Raw genomic sequence first — 5,303 nt, 5'->3', positions numbered from 1 at the left:
GGAGGCTAGCTGACAGTTTTTCAGACGATTTAACTTACAGAAATGTCTTTGGACAAAAGTTTTTCTTCATTTCTGATTTTTAAAATCAACAACAATTAAAATATTTATTTTCTTAACCTCATTGGCATTCTAAAACGTAAACTTCAGTCACTTGTTTCTCACCAAATCTTTGTTTCTTGGCCACATTTTCAATAAAAATTTTGGAAGTATTGCTGTTTGAGATAAAAGCGTTTCGGGAAAATAATTACCCTTGGATAATGTCTTTCCAGATACATTTACAAAGACATAATTAAGAGCCATTTGAAGGGGCCTCACGAATGCATCCAGTTTGAGTTCTACAATGCATCTTCCAAAGTAAAGGTTAAATTAGTAATTTTCTGAGGAATTTGCAAGTAACTGTTCATGTCTCCTTCACTGAACAGGTCTGGTGGTTTAAATGAAGGTTGAGCTTAATGATAAAAGTTTTCAAGAGACTGGGAAATATGAAGTAAGTGTACTTTAAAAAAGTAGGTGCAAATTGAAGCCTGCTGTTATCCTCTTTAAAACCGTCACAGTAGCACTATTGTCAAGGAATGAGAAGGAATATAAATGCTTTATAAACTCAATTCTTCACTTCCAGAGGACCTAAAGTGACATTCTAGAAGCCTCCATAGTCTTTCACTCATCTAAATTGCACAATTTATATTTTAAAGACTAATGAATCTGAGGGCAAAATATTCAAGGTAATTGTTTAATTGTTTTTCATTGTTCCAAAGTACATGGTTATAAATTGTTGCTGAAGTCCATAGTCTTGGAGAAGAAAAACATATAGAACTTGTTTGTCACGCTCACAGTGTGTCCTGACTTAATCCTACAACTGTCCCAGGAATAAAGCACCAGTGAATTCCATTCTGTTCTTAGTTATGACATCTTTCTTTCATAATGAACATTCTCAAGTTAGGCTCTAGCTAGTGATTATGTTCCTGATGCAAATAGGCAATGAAAGAATCCATGCTTGATTAAATTGGGCTTCAGAGCACTACTTACAACCAAAATTTGTTTTTTGCTTTGTTTTTCTTTATCTATTTCTTTCTTTCTCCTTAGTGGAGTCAGCAGATAAATGACAGAAAGCTGAGACACTGGAGGAAGGTAGGGTCTTGAAGAATGTTGGATTTGCTGATCTTCAAGATACTTTTTATCTTTAAAATTTTGTGATTTTTGCTATTTATATAGGAGTTCGTTTTTCCATTATTTCTAATAGTGATCATAATAGTGAGAGTAACAAAACTTAGTTCCTGCGGAACATTTTTCATTGTAAAAATTCAAGTTATTCTTACAATTGTTAATATTTTAAAAAGCCATTATGAGCTAATCTGATGCTCATGATTTTTAGGGTGGTGAGACTGTTCTGTACTTAATGGTGGATACATGTCACTATACATGTGTCAAAAGCCATGGAACTGTACAATACAAAGAGTGACCCTTAGACTAGGGACTGTAGTTCCTAATAGCGTATCAGTATTCATTCATTATAACAAATGGATCACAGTAATCCAAGGTGTTAGTAATAGGGGAAATGGGGATGGGGGAGAGTGAGGAGCGGGCAGTGGGGTGGGTGGGTGGAGCTCTATGTACTATCTCCCAATTATTCTGTAAATCACTTTTAAAAAGTAAAGTCTTATTTTTCAAGTTTTTTTTAAAAAAGGCACTAAAAGGTAATCTAATGCTGCAGGGCATCTGTTATGGGCAGAAGGGCAAGGAAAGAAGTTGAAATGATTTAAACAGTTGAGAAAGTTTGAATTGTGTGTTTCTGAAGACTTAGACAAGGCAGGACGTAGAATTTGAGACGTATGAATGAAATAAAGCAGAAGGAAGACAGAGAGATCAGACCTGATCGATTAATATTTAGTACAAATTGCTAAATTGGATGGATTCATTTTTATCTTGTTTGCTTTTTAGAAATCTTATGCTTTCCTATGAAAGCCACATGTGCATGGTAGCAAAAGGTACGTTTCCTACTGGGGGGCACCTGCTTCTCTCCCCCTGCATGTTCTATTCCTTTCCCACCTCTCGCTACCTCTTACTGATGGTTGCTGTTTCTATCTCCCTTCCTTACACTCCCGCTCTCCTGTTGTTATTTTTTTTGTCTTTATCTTTGTACTTCTTTCTCCTCTAACACATTAGACATAACCATAGCCTTCCTGGTCATTAGTTCCACTGAAAGAACTCAGTGGTTACCACCAAGAAACGATAGATCAGTGTTCTGGGAAAAATTTCTCTGTTTCAGCTACTTCTCCACCCTCACTCTGAAGCAGGAGAATTTCTTGAACAGTGAACCAATTTTTTATACTTTTTTGAATCCAAATTTAAGAGCTCTTGATCATGTAGGAACAATTCCTGAAGAAGGCTCTCTGGAGTTTGAGCCGATAGTTCTTCCTGTGGCTATAAAGGAGAATCCTTCCTTTGGCCACAGGGCTCAGGAGAAGCCCTCATGAAAGAGGAATACTTGCTAAACCCTCCTTTGTACCTAAGACTGGCTTCTCCTAAGGCAGTGATTCTCAAACCCCAGCATGCATTAGAACTGCGTGGAGGTCCACTACAACACAGAATGCTGAGCCCGTCCCAGAGTTTATGATCCAGTAGGATGGGGTGGGCCCCAGAATTTACATCTCTAACCAGTTCCCAGGTGATACTGCTGACCAGCCACACGTTGAGAACCACTGGCATAGAAACCCTAGATTTCCAAGGATGCTTTGCTTGAGCAGACAACCAAAGCTATCAAAATCATAATCAAGATTCACCCACACGTTGAATGTGAGGGCGTTTGGATCTAGAGGCCTCTGAATGTCCAGGGGCTAAAGGGCTCTGAGTTCAAGCTTGTGACTCTCCTGAGAGTTGCCCAGCTCATTTCCCTCAACCCCTACCCAGCTAGGAAAGAATGTTAAAAAGCAAGCCAGCTGGGAGTACTGAATCCTCAGTCGATTAAGATATTTTTGAGTAAGGTTTTTTTTTTTTTGACAGAATAGCCAACTTTCTTTTACCAAAACTATTGGAAATGAATTATTAGTGACAACAATGATTATTTACCAAGCACCTAATATGTCCCAGGCCCTTTAGGTGCATTTATTGCTCTGCTTCTTGGAACCCTACACCATCCCTGGTGTGTTTACTATTTCTCCACCACTCGTCTCAGGAACCCCCCGGAGCACACTCATATTGACTTCACCATGCCTTCTCTCATTTACTTTAGCAGATTAAAATTACGGAAGAAACATGGATGGTCCTTGACCCCTGGCAGGAGAATGTCTAAAGTCTATCCAGGACAAATGGCTTAATGTTTGTTTCTGAGAAGTTTCCAAGGACAAAGACTCCACAACCTCCAGAAGCTAGTTCTGTTGCTTATTAATATCTCTAATCAATGACATGCAGTAATTGTTTTTTATTGATTGGTTGATTTCCTGATATTTTACTTTACTATATAATAAAAGTTTTCTTCATGTTTAGTTAAAATAATTTTCACTTTAAATCCACTTTTTAAATTTAGCCTTCTGTGGACTTTCTCATACACTGAAGGTGGTAATTGTCACCTATTAGCATTTTCCTCTTCACTTTAGATAACCTCAGTTTCTTCACTGCATTAAAAATATTTAATGTGTTGTGCTTTTTTCCCCTATTCTTCTCTAGGTTCAATTTATTGGGTAGTATAGTGGAAAGATGGCTTCAGAGGTCCTGTGTGGAATAGAATCATCTTTGTACTGTATTCAGTGTGAGTAAAATCTATATTAGATTTGTGCTCAGTCTAATCTGGAATCTGAACCTTTCCTTCCTTCCTCCCTCTATTGTCTGGAATATTTTATAATCTAGACCTAGAGTTTTGCTTGTGAAAGGTGTTTCTTGTGTTTTTTTTTTTTTTGGTTAGTTGGTTTGACATTTTAACAATTAATTCAATTTATTTATTTTTATTTTTTCTTCTTCTTCTTCTCTGCAAAGCCCCCCAGTACATAGTTGTATATTCTAGTTGTAGGTCCTTCTTGTTGTGCTATGTGAGACGCTGCCTCAGCATGGCTTGATGAGCGGTGCCACGTCTGCACCCAGGACCTGAACCAGTAAATTTCTGGGCCATGGAAGCAGAGCATGTGGCCACTTGGCCACGGGGCTGGCCCCTGGATGACAAAATCTTTTTTTTTTTCTTAAGATTGGCACCTGAGCTAACATCTGTTGCCAATCTTTTTTGTTTCTTTTACTTTTCCCCAAAGTCCCCCAGCTTATAGTTGTATATTCTAGTTGTAGGTCCTTCTTGCTGTCCTATGTGGGATGCCACCTCAGCATGGCCTGACGAGCAGTGCCACGTCTGTGCCCAGGATCTGGACCTGAGAAACCCAGGGCTGCTGAAGCAGAGGGTGTGAACTTAACCCCTCAGCCATGGGGCTGGCCCTTAATCCAGTTTATTTAGTTCATATGAGTTTTCCTATTTTATGTTATTTTTTGTGTTAGTTTCAGTTTCTTGGTTTTTTGTAACATGAATTTTGACCTTTGTTGTCTATTTTGTAGTACTAAGTATTTCACAAAATGGTCTAAGTATCTCATCAAGATCTGAGGGCTCTATAGAGAATACTTATGTGATTTCTGATACTGGTCATTTGAGTTTCATTTCTTTTTCTTTTCCTTAATCAGTTTTGCTAGTAGTTTATTAACTTTCTTAATATTTTTTTAAAAAACCTTTTAGCCTGATTTGTTTCTGTATTTTTCTGTTTCACTGATCCTTATTTTTATTATTGTTTCCATTCTGTATTTTTATTTCTGCGTGATTCTCTTTATTTCTTGAGAGAGAAGCTGAGATTACTAATTTTCTGTCTTTCTTCCATTCTCATACATTCATTTAAGGCTATACACAATTCATGTCTAAGCACAGATGTAGGTGGTATCTTTTGTCTTCCCTAGTGCATTTCTAAAGTCTGTGCTGCAAGCCATGTCTGCCCCACGGGGTCTGCCGCCCATGTGCCTCCAACCATGCCAGCCTTCATGTGTCTCCATCCCTCTCCCTGAAGCCTGTATCTTCTGTCGAGTGTCACCATCTCATGTAACTGCAGCTTACATCTGCCCTTTTGTGTTGTCAAGGTTTTCTCTCCCCTCTGCCCATACCAGCTCTCAAAAGTCTCCATTCCTTGTTCCTGCAGCTCATGCCAACCCATATGAGTCTCTATCCCCTGTCTCTAAAACCCGTGTCAGACAACTAACGTCCTTCTCCCCTGTACCTGCAGCACATATCTTTCCTCGACTGTCTCTATCTCCTGTGCCCACATTCGATACCAGGCCTCACATGT

The 5,303-nt window shown here is 38.6% G+C and overlaps 1 long non-coding RNA gene across 2 annotated transcripts; it reads left to right on the top strand.

The window, feature by feature from the left end:
* The first annotated feature begins 591 nt into the window (after positions 1 to 591).
* On the top strand, positions 592 to 3,482 carry LOC139075018 (uncharacterized). Of its 2 annotated transcripts, XR_011525011.1 has the most exons (4): positions 592 to 722; positions 1,084 to 1,128; positions 1,939 to 1,985; positions 3,230 to 3,482. It is a non-coding gene; the product is annotated as an uncharacterized lncRNA (long non-coding RNA). The 2 variants fall into 2 exon arrangements; XR_011525010.1 differs by lacking the exon at positions 592 to 722 and having other exon boundaries at positions 988 to 1,128.
* Positions 3,483 to 5,303: the final 1,821 nt, after the last annotated feature.

This window comes from Equus przewalskii, chromosome 13 (assembly GCF_037783145.1).
Source record: "Equus przewalskii isolate Varuska chromosome 13, EquPr2, whole genome shotgun sequence".
In the NCBI taxonomy this organism is placed as follows: domain Eukaryota; kingdom Metazoa; phylum Chordata; class Mammalia; order Perissodactyla; family Equidae; genus Equus; species Equus przewalskii.
Note: the sequence above shows the minus strand (reverse complement) of the source record. Positions and strands in the feature narration are given on the sequence as shown.